General features: G+C 35.8%; 1 protein-coding gene across 8 annotated transcripts in view; it reads right to left on the reverse strand.

The window, feature by feature from the left end:
* LOC106869641 (gonadotropin-releasing hormone II receptor) overlaps positions 1 to 20,904 on the reverse strand; it is a 568,181-nt gene that overhangs the window by 383,215 nt on the left and 164,062 nt on the right. For 4 of the 8 annotated variants that reach the window (XM_014915458.3, XM_014915457.3, XM_014915456.3 and 1 more), the window contains exon 2: positions 16,607 to 16,731. The exons of the other annotated variants lie outside the window; for them this stretch is intronic. The gene's annotated coding sequence lies outside the window, so the exon portion shown is untranslated. The remainder of the gene's footprint in view (positions 1 to 16,606; positions 16,732 to 20,904) is intronic. 8 annotated transcript variants of the gene reach the window in all.

A 20,904-nucleotide genomic window follows, 5' to 3' on the forward strand; every position in this document is an offset into this window, starting at 1 on the left:
GCTTCAGTCATCCATGATTGTTGAACAGCAATTCATTTATTCACAGCTGGAGGGGAAAACTGAGAAAATTGTCTTTGGTAGCGTTTCATTCCAGAACATAAGGAAATGAAAGTAAACACTAGAAGACATTTTCACTGACGCTTCTACAGATTCTGTTATACAACAAATCAATCGTACGTCGTTGTTAAAAGTTCATGGGAAAATACTCTGTGTTATTTATTCTGACTCCTTATGTTCTAAGTTCTAACCCCCCGAGGCCAGCTTTGCCTTTTACCATTTTGGAGTCGATGAAATAAAGAATCTGTCTATTACAAACGTCGATAGTAAAGCGTTGGAGAGCAATACAAGTAATAACAAGAAAAACAGGCCCTAGAATATACTATTTCAGGCGCATCATCGGTTGCAGCTCGAAGGGCGGTGTAAGTGATCATTTCTTCCGCAGTGACAGGAGTAGATAATACGATGCTAATGGTTCGTTTTCAGTAGAAACTTTATATTGTCTTAAGACGATCAGTGGCGAATAGCGACTGAAGGCAAGTCACGTAAGAGGAAAGGCATGAGGCACGTAAGAGGAAAGGCTCCAGTTCGAAGGCATTTGAGAGACATATATGAGCGACCACTTCACTCCTGAATGATAAGTGGCCTATGACTCTATTACCGAAAAGTGCCTGATGGATCTTCTGGGCAACGTGTAGAGACAGTAAGTGGGATATAAGCTAAAGAAAGCTGAGAAAGAACAAAAAAAAAATGGAAGATGGGAGGAGTCACGGTGATATTTGGTCCAAAATGGCTACTCCATACCAATATACAAAGCCCAATATACCCAACATGATTACACGTCTGATTACACCAGGCACATGCATCAAAGACATATGTGCGCATCGTAGTTAACGCATACCAAGACAAACGGTTAGAATTGTTTTCACGGCGCGTAGCCAATCCCCCTGAAAAGGTACCTGAATATGTATTGTTTAAGAATGATGAACGAAGCGCCATATTTCCAGAAGTGAATTATTAAAACTCCAAAGAATTCCTCTCAACACATTGCCATGATGCACACCCACTACTCCTTCTCGGGATCAGAGATGCACATATTGTCATTCACTAAGTGACATGCTCAACTGGTTAAGGTCAAGCAACTGACAAACAAATCAGCGGTATTGAGCAGAATATTCGCTGTAGCCAATCTTTTACACTAGGACAAATGTACATGTTAACATTTCCAATCAGTTAACATCAGATGCCATGCAATTCACTGTCACGTAATGGTGGTGGTGGTAATGGTGGTGGTGGTAATGGTGGTAGTAGTAGTAGTAGCTATAGTAGTAGTCATAGCCATTATCTTTGATTTAAAAGGAATATAGAAGCTGTGTAGTGACATCATCGTTGAATATTCCTCAAGCTAGATCGTGTTCTTGTAATTCTGTTTACCAACATAAACGATTATGTTGACGTAAATTAGGTTGAATCTTTTAAACTCGTCAAGCGCTCCCGAAACTTTCAGGTATTGTGTATTTAGCTGAAGAGGTTATTGTCCATTTACCTTTTAAACCAAAATGTTTATATTTTAAACTTGCTTTCAAATGTAGACAATATCTAATAATAATTCATGAGGCGCGTACACAAGAGTGAGAATCCAAACACTGCCGTATTTATTTATTCTCAATATATCTGGCAGATTCAAACGTGAATATCTAATCGCTGTTTGTCCTTGTTATCGGATAATATTTCTTCTCTTTAGATGATGCCTCTAAATAACAAAAGAGATTCACTAGAGTTGGGGAATTTGGGAACATTTTGTGTCTCCTCAGTCAAAACTACTGATGATGTCATAATTTTCTATAAATGGTGAAAGATGGGAGAATCAGTACAGCAAAATACAAAATGTCTTTCGGTATTCTATCGTTGAGCTCTTTTGTGTTTTCATATTAAATATTCAACTAAGATGACTTTATAATATCACCGTTCAGGGATCGATAAATATAAAGAATGAGTGATGTACTGGAGTCGATATAATTGTCTATTGCCCTTCCCCGAAATAAATAGCCTTTCTTAGGAATACTATGTTGGAAGCCATTATTGCTTATGTCTAATATAATGTGATTACGCTGATAAATGCTCTTTTCCTGCTATACCATTAGAAAATTCAATATCCAGAAAGTAGTTTCTTTGTTTGAATTCTGTGTATTGTTTTTTTTTATTTATATAGTCTATGATTTTTAGATATCTTTTAGACAAAGTATCGTTTCTCTGAAATCAACGTAATTCTCATTTGTATATATTACATGACTAAAATATACCGAACAGCCTAAAGGATTGTATTGATCAAATTCTACTAAGAAGTGGGAAAAATAAATCATTTATACGTTCAATTTCTTGCTATATTGCACTAGAACGGAAATATAACAAAACATTCAATAGCCCCTTTGGGTATGGAACTTGAAAAGAGATCAATATGCCAACTATGCGATGTTTTAAAGTAGTAAGTACTTTAAATATATTTGATAGTCAATGAACGTAGCAGCAATAATTGCTCACAAAATAGCTCTGGTATATTTTCTCTTCCGATGATAAAATAAACATGTCTCATAGATACATACATCAAAGATGAAATAGATATGACAGTCTAATAACATCGCTATATATTTCAGATGATTTGCAGTAATTTTACATTATACGAACGCCGACAGGCTAGTTGTAAATTTGTACGCAATAAATGGCTGTGTGGTAAAGGAATTCACGTTGCAATAACGTTGTTCGGGGTTCGATATCACTGCGAGGCATCAGAACTTTTAGTAAATGTCTTCAACTTAACAAATGGTTTATGGGCAGAAATTGGTGTGTGGAAATAACGAAATTTCATAGCATATGTATGTATGTATGTATTATGAACGTATATATATATATATATATATATATATATATATATATATATATATATATATATATATATATATATATATATATATCCATTCGATTGTTTGCGAGTTAATTTATTCACTTGTAGAATTGGAACCGGTCACTACCCATTAGCAAAGTGATGAGGCTTTTTGTTTGAGTCAAAGCTGTTCGTGGGATCTGTGAATGAGTTAATGTGATTGATTTTCCATTCATATACTGAACGTATATGTTGATATAATACTCCGGTTTGTGAGTGTGTGCGTGTCCGTGCGTAAGTGTGTGTGTGTGTGTGTGTGTGAGAGAGAGAGAGAGAGAGAGTGTGTGTGTGTGTGTGTGTGCTTCATCACCATTTATGGTTATGTTTTTACGCGATATACACATGCATGTATCTAAATTTTCCCGTAAATCAGCATCTTTGTTATGGTTTCCCAGTTGTCGGTTTCCTGTCACCTAATAATATTTGGAAAATTCAAATTCTTCTTTTCTTTTCCTGAATATACCGGTATTTATTAGGCTTTTATGCAAATCTTTTGTCACATTCGCAGTGTATGTATGATTGTAGGTATGGGGGAAAGTCTAAAAGCTCGAGATATGAGTACTGCACATTTTTCATAGTCTCACCACAGATATTTTCTTTTCTGAAATTTTAGACGAAGTATTCACGTAGAACTTATTATATGTGTATCAGTCGTGGGAAGGGACTAAGTCGGGGACACTTTTTGGATAGCTGCTGATAATGTGTGAGTTACCTTGTACTCTGACATACCACAATTGACGTTTCCTATAAGAAGGGAAATGTTTAGAGACATCATTATCTGTTGGCAGATATCAGTACGTATCACAAAACAATTTTACTCCCTGAATTTATAAACGATATCCGCTCTTGTTCGATTCAGGTGTCCGCAGTTGCTCTTGGCAGACAAAACAACGATGTCGAAATTCCAGCTGTCACAGAATCCCTTGTAAAATGAATTCAGTTCGTTATGCTTACATATTTGTCGAAAAGGGGTATATTTTTCTTTGTCAGAATTTATTAAGAATAAATATGGCTAGTTATTGCTTACTTCTTTTATTGTTCAGGAATACATAAGCCATCTCCTGTTCCTTTTTTAAGTTCTTCATGCTAATATTTGATTTACAAATAGCTAGTATGTGTCTGAGAAGTGACAATAGTTCTATCTCAGTGCTATGGTCTTTACTTTGCTCATCTTTCTTATGCCTGCGATATGCTCGTGGCAATTTTCTATTGGGCTGCTGGCGCACATATATGCTGTGCATTTCTGGTGCAAGATTTTGATGTATTGAGCAGCATATCTCTTCTTATAGAACGTGCCTTGCAATAGGGTAACTGCTTAACACGGAAATCTCAGAAACTGGGGTAATTTACATTGCTGTACATAGTTGCACTATTCCACATGCCCGATCCAGTGATGTATTTTATACTTTTTATAGAAATGACAGTCTTTGATTAAATTCAAATGTTCACTGGAACCTACTTCATGGTTCCGTGACCAGCGATAACCGACCCAAATTTCCTGTCTTGCCAGAGCATATGTCGTGGTGATGCACATGTTTTTATCAGTTTACATTTACTACTTTATTACTGCTGCGAAATTCTCATAAAAAAGGCGCTTCTTCAGTATTTATCTAAAGATAAGAAGTTTTCTGTACCAGATTTGAATTAATGGCAAAAGTTTAAGGAGGTGGCATGTATTGCACGGCTAAATGAATAGCTCCCTTATGTCAAGGAGACTGACTTCGACACCATGATTAAGCATATAAAATGTATGTATATACATATATCTTACATAAACACACTTATGCAGATATATATATATATATATACAGATACATCAGTGTGTATGGTATATATGTATGTATATATGTATATATATATATATATATATATATATATATATATATATATATATATATATATATATATATATATATATATATATATAATCACACGCATCTACATGTATTGGTTTCAGTGTTTCATAATGTGCACTGCGACATATGTATTTGCAGAATGGATAAACATGGACGAGAAAAAGCAAAACTGATAAACTTGTTCTTTTGTAACAAAAATATCCCTCGGTATTTATCTTGACCGAATTATACAGACATGACTTTGTCAGTTCTTGCCATCAGGAATGCAATGAACCAGTGATTGGCCGGTTGGCGACCTGCAACAGGCAAAGTTATTGTTCAGAAACTGCCTCTTATAAATAAACAGAAGAATTGGACGAGTTTACGATGCTGATTTACTCCGCTTACTTTCATACATGCAATATTCGGTCGTTGTCAATAAAGTGGAGAAAAGTCTACTCATTTATCATACAGCCACCCACCTCAAAACTTTACCTCAAAACGAATGCGTTTGTGCTTCCAACTGGCAAATGCACATTCTTAGACGTTTTAAACTTTCGTTGTTTTCACTTTGTTATACCCATTTTTCGAAGAATTATTTTGTACAAACTATTTCGGCTGCATTGCGTATACCTTCAGATGTTCAATTTCTATTTAGACACACATATCTTAATAACTGTTTAACTCAGAAGTGTGGTGTATAATTTGATATGGTTGACAAAATAACTCATAGATTATCATGTATTATAATTTAATCGAAATGAGTATCGAAATGCATACTCAAGTCGAGATAAAGAATAAAATTCTATCTATCTATCTATCTATCTATCTATCTATCTATCTATCTATCTATCTATCTATCTATCTATCTACCTATTCTATCAATCTCTCTGTCTGTCAGCCTGTCTGTCTGTCTGTCTGTCTGTCTGTCTGTCTGTCTGTCTGCCTGTTGAACTATCTGTCCGTCTGTCAGTATATCTATTGTATATCCATTTATGTGTGTGTAAATATATGTATATATGTATACACATGCATCTCGCTCTCCCTTTCTCCCTCCCTCTTTCTCCCTCTCTCTTTCTCCCTCTCTTTCTGTCTCTCACTCTCTCTCTATATATGTAGCTGAATGAATTACATGTATGTGTGTGTGCATGTATGTGTGTGTGTATGTACACATACATGTGTATGTATACAACTAGACACACACATACAATAGTAAGAGAAATGGAAAAAGATCACTACTGAATGTACCTGTGGAGATATTTTGTTGATTACTGCAGAGGAAATGGGAAATCGTTACAGAGTGTTCTTCTGTTTGTCACTTTCCTTTAAATTCCGTTACATAAATTCATTCTCTTCCATGACATTCTACGAAACAAATACAAGAAGCTTTTCGATAAACGTTATACCAATATGTAAATTCAGTTGTTAAACACCAGGCAATGCTGTTCAGACAACTAAAGAACTGACATTTCTAAGATATATTACTGTAGATACAATACTCACGCTGTAAATGATAGTTCCTGTGATCTCACAAATATAGAAAACGTTCTACGACACAATATACGTTCTCCACTATAAAGAAAAATAAACAATTATACGAAGATCACACACGTGCGCACCAACACTCATCTTCGCAAAATACGCACGCACGCGTACACACATACACAAACACACGCACAAACGCACACACACACAAACGCACACACACAGAAACACACACACACACATACACACACATGTACACTGATACATATAGCACATGCGAAATATATGATCGTGTAAGTGGGTGTAAATGTTATATATAACTGGTTTCTGTAAATGTACGATCTATATCAGACTTTAGTTATGGCCCGCTATTATTCTGACGATTTATTGTTGCTATCATCATCATCATCATCATTATTATTATTATTATTATTATTATTATTATTATTATTATTATTATTATTATTATTATTATTATTATTATTATTATTATTATCATAACACGAACAAAGAATATTAATGATATATAGACAACCACACAGACATCACTCACAGCGATTTCATCAAACCAACAAACAATACACTGACATACACAAAAATCATACAATCAGACAAAACACGAAAATCCATCAAAACCAAATATTATGTTGGAATGGGGAATTTCGGAAAAAAGGTTTCTTCAGACTTTTAGATGTTTTCTTTGGAATATCTCGACCATTTGTACTAGTGGGTAACTGGAGCACCATTTAAATTGTGTGAGGATAGATGTGTGAACAGGAGGGGGCAAAATACTCACAAACCTGCTCAGACAAGATTTCCCAAATGTGCCACTGCAGACTAATAGGAACTTCATCGGGTATCAAAGTTGTATCTAAATAGAGTATTCTGTAGGCCAGTAGATACGGATATCATAAGTTATTCCCCCTTTAAATTCGTGGGCTATACAGACCGCAGATTTGTGATCTTTAGGGTCGACCTAAATAAGTTTCGTACGCAGGTATCCAGTTAGTGACAGCTGAATACGCCAGACCCGGCGTTCCAGGATTACAAAGACGAGATTAGCGAAGCAGTTAAGCGAGCGTTGATGGGGGTTAAACGTCAACAACAAATGGTGGTTTACTCTGAAAAGGGCGATTAGAGTAGAGTCGATTAGGTTTAGTAATATACTAACGATAGAAAGATATAGAATAGAAAGAAACGTAATTGGAAACTTAGGAGAAACGCTTAGGAAAGCATCGCATCCGACGTGTTCGCAGCGAGATTGGCCCTTGACCAATTCTTCAACTCTAAGCACCAAAATTACATTGTCAGAGCTAAGGCTCTTCTTCCAAGATATGGAGGAAAGAAAACCTCTTGATGGGCCCGAGTGACGGATGCGTAACGTGTCAACAAAGCCACAGTGTAATCGTTGGAAAACCAAAAAGGGTGCATTTTGCTCAGGCCGGAACACATGTGCGCGGTATTTCAGCAACATTTCGCTCAAATGTTTGGGACGAATAGTAAACCGGACCGCAGCATGGACTTCAATGCCTAGCTCGACAGCGTAGCAAATTCCTCAGAAAGGGAAGCAGAGCGTTCGGAAGGCGGATAACAGCCGCCAAAATACAGAATGTGGGGGATGAGCTAAACGGAGTTAAATCGCCTGTTTGAATGGTGCTGACAGGTGAGCATACACCCGAACTACCGAGTAGATATCGCTGTTCATTGCAGCAATTCAGCCACTGAAAATGGAAAGTGGAGCCGTTATAGTGAGGTACCAAGTTCTACTTAAGGCTTTTTACTCGGAGGGGTGGAGGAGAAGCAGAAGCAGTTGCAAACCAGAGGGTAAGGTGATGAACAGAAGAAATGCGAAGTCGTCTCAAGCCTCTGCTACTCCCTTCAACTAGGAGGATTATTGCATGTAGAAGGACCGCCTGACTGGAGAATTTCGTGTTTCCATTAGAAGCTAAAGGGCAGGCCTTCAAAATTAACAAAAAATGGGGCTGGCACGATGTTCAGATGGTAACAAATGCATTTATATGTGTGTGTGTGTGTTTGTGTGTGTATGTACGTACGTACGTGCGTGTATATATATATATACATATCATTTGCTCGGGAAATTAACGTGCAAGTGGCTGAGCACTCCACAGACACGTATACCCTTAACGTACTTCTCGGAGAGATTCATCGTGACACAGAGTGTGACAAGACGAGCACTTTAAAATACAGGCACAAAAGAAACAGCGAGAGTAAATTGTGGTGAAAGAGTACACCAGGGTTCTGCACCACCCCCTGCCGGAGCCTCGTGGTGCTTTAGGTGTTTTCGCTCATTAAACATTCACAACGCCCGGTCTGGGAATCGAAACCGCTGCCCTAACCACTGGGCCGTGGCGCTTCTACTTATATATATGTATACACACACTCACAAAAAGACGTCTATCTATGAAGCTGATGACATCTTCATTGGCAACCTTGCACTATCTTTTGCAATTAGTTCATCTCAACACATTCCTATGTAAGATAGGCAACCCTGATCAAAATTACATCTCATTTTCTATCCATCTGAAACCTCTTCCTTTAGCTAATGTAAACCTCAAGCCTCTTAACAGAAACTTCATTCCGCTGAACCAGGATCGTGAACCACGTAGATTTAACTTACTCAGAGCTAATTGGCATGAGCATAGATTTGTTCTGGGTAATGAGTACTCCTGTCAACGACGCGTAACAAGAGTAGCCATTCCATGGTGTTAGCCACTGTGATTTCTGTGGTGGCCGAAATCACAACATTTTAAGCCTTTTATGTATGTTGACTAAAACCCTATACATCCCAGTTCGTACCCTCAACCACTATTCTTGGAGGATCCCCTTCCCCTCAAATATATAACATCAGTCATTATTACGATATTTCAAATATATTCAGCAGCGTATTTCGAAAAAAAGTTTGGGCAGTAAGATTTATACAAAATTAGCATTTTCTCCATGTGTCTCCCAGACCATTTTCATATAATTAATGTTTATCTTAGGTAAGTATTGTTGAGTGTTACCATAATTACACACTGACCCCAATTGATGATTGCAATAAGGAATCCTTGGAAAAGCATATTTCTCCGGCTCTATTTTTGGTCGCCTCTTCATGGAACCAATCATCGTACAGCACATTTCATTCACAAAACGTTTTGTTCGTCTGACGCTATAGAAGAAAGTACTTTCCTAATTGACACAGTGGGATTGAACCAGATATTTGAAAACCTCCATCTGTTTAGTTACCATCCTTGGCTACTTCTATATTTCTCGGAATGCAATCTTTTACATTCTGCGTCCGTCTATTATCACTTAACATTTGTCTCCAGACCATGTAATTGTGAAACGAACTACTTAATACTACGGTCATGTCTGAGTTCATAAATATCTCTTTGACGATAAATTCTCATGGTTTCTTAACTTAGTTTTTCTTTCACCTACAATACAATATCATTACGATTACGGTATTACCGTGTCTCAAATCTTAATATAATTGGACACAACATTTCTATTAAAAATAAAATCTATTTGACGTCAGTAAGAAGTATTCCGTGTAAAATATTCTTACAACAGAACATGTTGTTAAAATATATTTTAAAACCTGATGAATATCGGTTCAGCGTAGAGTATGTAGCTGTTCCGAAGCTTCTCATTTATAACCAAACCACTCATCACGTTATCCCACTACTCCGTAAAGGCCTTTCGTTTCCATTTGGAGTTTCTCACTCCACTGTTTGAGAAATTCATCTCAGTTTACATCTCCATCTCTTAGTTTGTGACCTTCGGCTTTTCCTACAGTTTCTTGGAATCAATTCTGTTAGCGATTTCGTTCAACTGTTGTCACTTACCATTTGAATGTCCCCAGCCCAATTCACCTTCAACAATTTTATAAATTACAATCTGCTATTCTATTTCCTTTGTACTCGGATTAACTTCGTTAATTCCTTCCCTATCAAGCACAATGCTGTGGGGAACTATAAACTACCATGCAAGTACTTTCGAAATTCGTAGCAGATTTCAACCCTATCACATGAGGGATACTGAAAAGTATATAGTTTATATCGCTCTCATAATGAAGTAAATTTTCCTATGACGATAAAACACAAGACCAGTGCACATATCTTGAACTTCAGTTGCAATATCATCAATCGGTGGCGAGAACCATTTGCACCCGGGCAAAATGATTAGCGGCATTTCGTCCGTCTTGACGTCCTGAGTTCAAATTCCGCCGGGGTCGACTTTACCTTTCATCTTTCCCGATCCATAAAATAAGTACCAGTTGAACATTGGGGTCGATGTAATAGACTTAGCCCTCCCCCGAATTTGGAGGACTTGTGCTAAAATGTGAAACCGATATTACTCGTTCACTTATTATATCAACAATTTACATACAATTACCTATTATTGATTTGAATGAAAGGCTCATCGCAGTTTATATGACGAGCAGTTTCGCTTTAAACATTCGATAGAAGTATTTATTGGAAATTATCTCCTATTTATTGAGAAACTATCTCAAAGAAGCATTCTACATGCTAGCTGCGAATGTAGATGGAATTCGTGCAACATACAAATTTGAAGGTCTTGGTTTAATCCAGAAGAATGTTTACGCATTTAGTAGACGTGTAAGTGTGATTATGTTTGTATTTGGCATTATCGACGCTTATAACAGTTGTAAAATGGAAACAAAAGGACTGTTTTAGTTGCTCTGCTGAGTTAAGTGTTCAGAAAGGAACAAGCGACTGTTGTCAAACAATAGGAGATATGCACCACACGCACACAACCAGCTTTTCTCTCTCCACTAAATTATTGGCAAGCAGCGCTGCACATCGTGGGGCTGCAGTAGTAGATATTTGCCAAAGTAGGACACTGCGCAGTGGAACTGAAATCGAAAGCAAGTAACCGTGAAGCAAACTCCTTAACCAAAGCTGTCTCAAAATCTTACTATCTTAAATAAATAACTAAATCCAAGATCTTCTACTATGCCATTCCTTCTACGATAGATATTAATCTTAAATTTTTAATGAGTAAAGAGGGGTGTATATTATTAATAATTCAATATTCAAAGAAGATTAACTGGGGGAGTGGGAGAGAGAGGGGGACGAAGTGTGGGGGAGAGACTAGGAGAGAAAAAGTAGGTGAGCGAGTGAAAGAGAAATTTTGTGAGATAGAGATTTGGATTTGGAGAGAGAAAATGGAAAGGAATGTGAGAGAGACGAAGAAATAAGAGAGAGAGAGAGAGAGAGGGAGAGAGAGACAGGCAGAGATAGTAAATTTATCAGAATGCTGAACAACAGGATGTTTTTAAAGTTTTGCATATTTTTAAGGTTGTTAAACAGAAACGAATTAACATTAGTTTCAAATGTTGACACAAAGCCAGCAATTTCTGAGGAGGCAATAAGACCATTACATCGACCCCAGTGCTCCACTGGTACTTGTTTTACCGACCCTGAAAGGATGAAAAGCAAAGCTGATTTCGGCGGAATTTGAGTTTAGAGCGAAAAGACGGACGAAATACAGCAAAGCATTTTGCACGGTGTGCTAACAATTCTGCCAGCTCACAGACATGAACACACATAACATTGGTCTTAAATTTTGGCACGAGGTCAGAAATTTCGGGGGAGTGGTAAGTCGATTAAATCGATCTCAGAACTCAGCTGGTACTTATTTTATCGACACCGAAAGGATGAAAGCTAAGATTGACCTCGGCAGAATTTGAACTCAGAATGTAAAGACGGACGAAATACCGCTAAGCTTTCCGCCCGGCGTTCTAATGATTCCGCTAGTTCGCTGCCACAGAAACGAATCAATATTGATTTCAAATTGTGACACGTGGCCAGCAATTTCGAGAGAAGAGGTATGTCGATTTCATCGACCCCAGTATGCAACTGGTACTTATATCGATCTCGAAAGAATGAAAGGCAAATTCCAGTTGGTCAGAATTTGAATCCAAAATGTGAACACGGATGAAATGCCGCTAAGCGTTCCGCCCGGTATACTAACGACACTGCCAGCTTTCCGCCATAGAAACGAATCAATATTAAAAAGTTTCATAATCCATAAATGAATTACGCTATATAATCTGAAATAATATTTTAGAATTTAAATATCAAATGTGATTGTTATTACTTATTTTTCATCAAAATATTCAGATAGAATTGAAGTGAAATGAGTTGGAATGATGGCGGGAAAGGAGTGAAGAGAACTGTATCACAATTCAAGATATCTTGGTAATAAAGGACTCAGATATGACTGCATCCATCTTTAAAAACAGATAAATCACTCTGTTGCAAACACTGATAATACCACTCGTTGCCTTAAGTTGCACACACACGCTCTCTCTCTCTCTCTCTCTCTCTCTCTCACACAGATATTTGCATTTATGTTTCCTTATTTGGTGATTTCCTTCTTCGCACATTATTCATAATGCAAATAATAAACACTAGCGTCGTCAGTTACAGATTTTAGGTTTCCATTTAGCCTATCAATAGCTAACGACACTGCCGGCTTTCCGCCATAGAAACGAATCAATATTAAAAAAGTTTCATAATCCATAAATGAATTACGCTATATAATCTGAAATAATATTTTAGAATTTAAATATCAAATGTGATTGTTATTACTTATATATATATATGTTACCTTGGCATCTGTCTTCTACCTTAGTCTCGAGTCGACCAAAACCTTGTGACTGGTTCTGGTAGATGGAAACTGAAACACGTCGTATAAATGTATGTACAGTATATATGTGTGTGTCTGTTTGTCCCCCCACCCACCCAACAAATAGTGTTGATGTGTTTACTTCCTCATAACTTAGCGGTTCAGCAACAAAAAAACAAAGAATACTATCAGGATAAGAAAATATGTACTGGGGGTGATTCCTTCGACTATAATTTCTTCAAAACGGTAGAATAATTTCGTCCCCCGGTTAAGCACAACTTAACAACTTCAGTTCATTTAGGAGGACCCAGTTTGTTACAAGCATTTATCCAGCTTACCAGATACTTCCCATATATATACAAACACAAATATGTATATATATATATATATATATATATATATATATATATATATATATATATATATATATATATATATATCATACGTATGTATGTTTATTACAAAAAGATAAAGTAAAGCAATTAATTAGAAATGAACAATAGAAATATTAATAAATATATAACTTAAAGCGAGATTAACTTATATAGGGTTTCCGATAATAATTTTCTAGCAATATTGGTATATCTAACTTTCTTATTCCTAATTTTGACAGAAGATAAGTCATTTCTCTATGGGGAAAGAAAAATTGATTACATTGACCTCAATACTCCACTGGTACTTATTCTATCGATCCCGAAATGATAAAAGGTAAATCCAGCCTCAGCGGGTTCTGAATCAGAACATAAATCCAGAAGAAAAGCCATTAAGCCTTAGTCTTGAGTGTTAATGATTCTGCCATCTTGACGTCTTTCTTGGCTTCAGATTTTCGCATATGGACAGCAATTTCAGGCGGAGAGCGATAGTCGATTTACATGGACCTCGATCAACATCGAACTTCACAACATTCAGCGTATGTTTCACTATGCGGTGGTTGAACTTGAAAATAGCGTAAACATGTGCCTCAAATCACAAACTGCTCTCTGAGAAAAGGACTGTAAAGGGCGTTCCGTGGCAAAAAACTTCCCTAGGAACTGGATGGTCACTATTTGAATATCCACGAATATAATTCTTCTAATTGGGTCTGATCTAGAACCTAAAAATATTAAAATCACATGATGAGAATTATATAGCTAAAATTGTCTTGAAGTTTTTAAATGTCGTCATACAGACGATAAAATCCATTAACCCACTGTATATAACTGGTACTTACTTTATTGAGCATAAAGTAATGGAAAGCAATGCTGTCACTGGCAGGAGTAGAAATTAGAACATAAATGGATGTAGCTAAATACCAGGAGTTTATATGTCCGGCAGAACACTACCAAAGCTTCTGTTTTAATTAATGATTGTTCCTGGTTAAAGCACAAAGGCGGACTTTTCGGAGTAGTAGAGTTACTCAATTAAATCGACCCTTCTACTTGACTGGTAATATAATTTATTGTTCCACACGGATGAGGCAAATTTGAACTCGGCGGGATTTGATTTCAGAACGTAAAGATTGTAATTAAATATCACAAGGCATGTGTTCAACACACCAATGATTTTACTCCTCAATTTTTCTAATTATGTGGTAATTAATTTGTTTCTCATTTAGGCACAAGAACAGCAATTTTCAGGGAAGGTGTCAGTCGATGCGATTGACCTCAAATTTGAGTGGTATTTTATAGAATTAAAAGCTGAGGGGTGAAGGACAAATTCTACTTTAGCAGGACTTGAACTCAGATCATAAAGAACCAAAGCATATGTCGGAACGCACTTTCCTGATGCTTTAACGATTCTACCAGATGGTCGCCTTAGAATGGTTTCTGATTTAGGTACAATTAAGTCGATATAATCATCTCAGCAGCTTGATACTTGATTGGTAAATAATTTAAATGATCGGGTAAAAGTCGCTTACATCAACCCGAATGCTCAACTGGTACTCATTTCATCAACTCCAAAAGGATGAAAAACAAAGTTTACCTCGGCGGAATGGGTAATTAAATATCACAAGACAATTTACCGCTTCTCAGTAACCTGAGCGCGAAATTTGGCTTTTATCATTCTGGCGTCGATAATTCAAAAATAGCCTCAATCCAGGACTGTTTATTTGTGGAACACTTAGATCGATGGTCGCGAACATCTGAAGCATCTGTTCCGGGATTTTGAGTAGAAAGCAATAGTGCTAAATTATATGGGCCATACTTTAACTTGGCTATCACCACAAACGTGAATCAATGGAGACTTTTATACATGAACAACCGTCAGTCTTCATCAGAAAACTACTACTACAATATATAAAACTTGCGTCTTTCACAGTGATAATAAAATAAGTGCCAGTTGAATACTGGGGTCGACCATCGTCCTCACCTCAAAATTGCTGGCCTTGTGTCAAAATTTGAAACCAATATTTTGTGATAAGTGACTTTCGTAAAGTTGAGTTGAATCACTTCAGTATTGGGTTTGCATCCAATTTATCGACTTTGAAAGGATGAAAATGAAAGCTAACTTGGGCTGGATTTGAAATTATAACAAAAAGTGAGAAGTTAGTTGTACCAAGACATTTGGTCTGAGGCTTTACATATTTTGAATGCAAATGCTTTATAATACTAGCAATTAAAGGCAAAGATTTTCGGAGAAAGTTTTGTAGTTTGGATATTTTAAATAAAAACATATCGATGATCAACTAATCAGCAAATTTCTACTTCATCAATATGAAACATACATAAAACCCTAATCCTATTTTATGAGCTTTAATTTTATATTCCCGCTTGCATCAAAGTTGTTTGATCTATAATATACGTATGGGGAGGAAGTATTATCCATTTAAGTCGGCTATAAGCTGGAAAAGATTACTTTTAGACACAAGTGGCTAATATAAATATTCAATATGCTTAATAAACTTCTGCTGAATTTGGCATTTAAGAATTCATTTTCTTCTCTGTCTTCAAAAGAATTTAACTCAACAAACTAGAGTCATAGTAAGGATTTACAGCGCAAGGGCATAAGGTTTGAGTCATACGCTGCCGAAAGGTTCGTAAACTGTTATATTCTCATATTGACAGCTCGTTTAGGGATATATCCTGCGGTGCAACTGTGCAGCATTTAAAATAATATAATATAAATTAAATTAGTCACACAACGCAATAAACTCTGACGTAACTGTGCATTCGATTGAAAAATGTCAGATATTTACTGCAACCTATTTTGTATACTGCTCGAAAGCTGAAAGGTAAATTTAAAATCTGTGTGATTGGAAAACGAGCGTAAAGATATGAAAACTACAGGGCGTTTGGCCAACAGAATCTGCTGACGATGCCATCACAGTGTAAGAGCTTCTCACGCTTACATAAAAATGCATGCTCTACACATTATTTAATTTCAAATAGCCCTTACAAATATACACGAAGTACAATAGATATTATCGATTGTAGAAGATTTTGTGTCTTTAGTCAAGAGAGAAGGCAATAGATACGACCCTATAAAGGGTCCTCAAGACAGGCGATGGAGGTATGATAAGCATCCGGAAATCTGGTTCAAATGCTTGCAACTCACACGGTCCTCGTAGTTACGAAGAGATATGTCAAGACTTAATTAACAGTGCCAAAAAAAAAAAAAATCCATCTTTCATTCCGCCAAAATAATAACTGTACATGGAGACAATATGAATAACGAGAGTGATTTCATGAAACTTTGAAAATGACCTACTCACTATATTTTCGATTCTAGCCATATTAGAATACAACTATAGACAAGATGGAACATCAGGATACGTCCATAGCAAAATCCCGTGGTACTGCCGAATTCAAACAAACCGGAAATAATAGGAATACAAACCTGAAATAAATAAATAAATAAATAAATCATAATATCAAAATATTTTCAGACATTATTAGATATAAAGAGAGAAATACAATGTACAATATGCCCTACCACTGAATACATACATTGCGTTCTTGATTTATATACACTAATATAAATGTATATGATACTGAAAATACGATACACAAATATCTGTCTGTCTGTCTGTCTGTCTGTCTGTCTGTCTGTATGTATGTATGTATGTATGTATGTATGTCATTATTTAGTTTATTTCTAGATTTCTTGCCAATAGAGAAAGAACCGCTTTCTAACCTAGATCCAAGGTTCCTTCATTGGAATTTCAACATCAACAACAGGGTATTTCTGTATGTATGTATGTATGTATGTATGTATGTATGTATGTGCAGATTTGTATGTTTTATGTATGTATTCTCATGCACATAGTCACATATCTAGATATGCTCTATATATTTGAATGATAAACTTCTGGAAAGTTTTAGATTTTACAGTTCCAGTGATGGGTTGGATCTGTAGTCTTCGAATTAGCTTTCTCCTTTATGGTTTTGAGAAGTCTTATTTCTCAATATTGGTATTTAGGCAGTGTGTTACATATCCCAGGTCCCCAATAATTACGGGTATAAACCTGAACTTGTAATCTGGATAAAGTTACTGCAGATTTCTCTTTTTCACTGATCTTCAGGTTTAAGTTCACATCAACTGGGCAGCTAATTTCCACAGCTGTGCACACCTTCTCTTCTCTATGTATGTATGTATGTATGTATGTATGTATGTATGTATGTATGTATGTATGCATGTACTGATAGTTGAAATGGAAGAAATTAAAATTTAAAGCACTTATTTTTACAATGTTACATATTACAATATTACAAGGACTTTCATGTATTGTAGAGGTGCCATTTTTTAAAATATAAGCAATACAGTTTATTATTAGCAATCTTCATGTAAATGCTCATGTAGTAATTGCATTAGCAAAGAGCTAATGCGCTTCACACTTCTTTTAAGCAGCTTGAAGAAGGTAGCAACTCCGTTGACATTGATCACGTGTATTCACAGAAATATTTTAACCAGCCAGAAGCATTTCAGATAAATAATATTACTACAGTTTTCAAGCAAAATTAAATTTAAATCAATATTCTTCTTACTCTTGTTGTGGTTCTTTTAAATTTTAATGAACAGAATATTTATCAATTTCCGGGCTCTATTTTGATTGAAGCATTGAAGTATTGATGTATTGTAGGGTCTCCAACGTTTCAGACCAAACAGTATTGTTATATAATCAAACAGAACTATTTGTATGCAATCCCTGCTTTGCTGTTAGGGAATTGGTAGCTATTGCCACCATCGAAGAGTGGCAGACAATGAACTGAGAAATAAAACGACAGACTGAAGTCAAAAGGAGACAATCGAAGACGAAAAACATTTCAAGAGCATTTTTTCCCAGACTTATTAGGAAAAAAGTTTCCACATCGACAGAACTAGGAAATTTAAGACAAATCCTTTAAGACAAATCTGAAAATGTACATATTGAAAAGTCTCTATTCAATAATCGAAACAAAATCACGAGATGTGGAAAAGAAGATACACCAAAATCAGAGTGAGAGAGGCGCGTCAAAAAGCGCTAACAGAGTTGAAAATTTAGAAGGTAAAATTAGATCGAGAGGTACGTTTTGAGAACGATAGAAAAGTATGTTTTTGAAAATATCAGTCGTTATATTTATACATGTTATATGTAAGAGTAGATGTGTACCTGACGCCACAGTTAGTGAGATTCAGCTGTGTGTTAACCTGTAATCATGTATGTTGGGTGTACTACACGTAAATACAAAGCAAGCAAAAAAAAAAACAGGGAAGATAATAAATTAAAAAAATAAAAACAGAAAGTAGAAAGTCGAGTGCAAAGCATGAATTTTTAAGTGTAATAACGGTTCCACTAAATAAAGTTTCTGTATCTTATAATCATATACTACTACTACTACTACTACTACTACTACTACTACTACTACTACTACTACTACTACTACTACTACTGCTGCTGCTGCTGCTGCCGCTGCTGTCACTACTAATCCTACTGCTGTTGCTGCTGCTGCTGTTACTCCACTACTAGTGCAGTAGTAGAGTGGGTATTATGTTAGATATACAAAAATGAAAATGCAAAGGTGTGAGACTTTCGAATGTACTGTACAGTGGGTGAAACGCGTGTGTGTATATGTGTGCGTGTAGTGCATATATATATACACACACATATATATATATATATATATATGTATGTATGTATATGCCTATATACATGCATATGTAGATGCCTATATGTATATATATATATATTAAAAATATACATATATATATATATATATATATATATATATATATATATATATATATATATATATATATATATATATATATATATATGCATGTACACACACACACGCCTATATATATATATATATATATATATATATATATATATATTCATACATACAAACATATATATATATATATATTCATACATACAAATATATATATATATATATATATATATATATATATATATATATATATATATATACATACACATATATTCATACATACAAATATATATATATATATATATATATATATATATATTTATCCCCCTTTCATACTCATACATATGGATGCGCATATATGCGTGTGCGTCAGAATCCCTGTCTGTTAAATTCATAACACATTTGTGTTCCAATTTCTCCACGGACGCTATATTAAGAGAGAAACACAAATGAAAAAATAACATTGCAACAAAATTACAAAATATGTAAACTAAAATAATGATTTCAAACTTTGGCACAAGGCCAGCAATGTTGAGAATTGGCTAAGACGACTACATCGACCACAGTTTGCAACTCGTACTTATTTTATCGACTCCGAATGGCTCGACCTCGGCTGCATGTTGAACTCAGGACTCAGAAGACGTGTAAAGTGGCGCTAAGCATTTTGCCCCGCGTGTTAACGATTCTGTCAGCTCACCGCTTTACATGAACTATAATAGTAATTACTAACGACGAAAGAAATTTATAATCAGTCGTCACGATTTTATTAGATACAGCATAACTACCATATTCATTTTCTACCTTTTACAAATCACGGTGTCAACCTGCTACTGTTATCACTGCAATTCAAAAATGCGATCGAGAAAGTCTGGAGAGATGTTTTAAGGAAAGTTATTCCTTTAATATAAATACAAACACCAGTATCAACTCAAATACAGTGTGTAGCTAAATAGCCTCCCAGATTCACTATTCTTGATAAACTTTCCAACAGCAAACACAAGCTGTGCACCATTGCAAACGATCAAAGAAACTAAAACCTTCACGATACCTTAGCGAGAAGAAGACATCTGCTAACTTCAGGTGTACCACTCCAAAGGCTGTGAAAAAGAAGTGAGGTATTTCTCTAACATCCTGTACATAAACTGTTATTTAAGAAAATCAAATTCGTATCTTATATAAGAGAATGAGAAGAATGTCGCATAAGAAACAACAGTCCATGTCTCGCAATGCATATAGAGTGTAATACACTTTGTGATTCAAACGGTTCAAACTCATCAAACGGTTCTAACTCATCAAACGCAATGTCACACATTCTATGGAATGCTACGTCATTTACACGTTCGTTCCGGTACAAGAAATTCGCTTGATCGAACAATTGCTTCCTCATCATCGAACGACAGAGATGCAGTACTACCGTAAGCGTAAAACAATTTTCCACGTGCAACCACATTTATATAATTCATACGACATACATAGTCGTAGATAAACCAGCCAGTTTTCAAGTTTATTATAATCACGTGAATTTATTGCTGTTTTCTTTTCTAGAACGTTCTATGTATTGGCTACATAAACCTATTCTCTTGACTTTCGCAGTTTCATTAATGGTTTGGCATGAAAGTCTATACAATAGTGTAACTACTGTTAATGAGATTGTATTTATGTCAAAATCTATACAGCGAGTTCTCTTTCTCCCGAATGTCACAACAAGTGCAGCTCTTGTGTCGTAGATGTGGGTTACGCAATTTCTTGCTCAAGAACCTGTAAAGGTAACTTTCGTTTATAGTGTTCAAACATTTGTGCTGTACTTTTGCTCACGCCCTCCATGAAATCGACATCGCCAGCAAAGGTGTACGATGTG

This window comes from Octopus bimaculoides, chromosome 11, assembly GCF_046866305.1.
Source record: "Octopus bimaculoides isolate indiv1 chromosome 11, ASM4686630v1, whole genome shotgun sequence".
NCBI classification, from domain to species: Eukaryota; Metazoa; Mollusca; class Cephalopoda; order Octopoda; family Octopodidae; genus Octopus; species Octopus bimaculoides.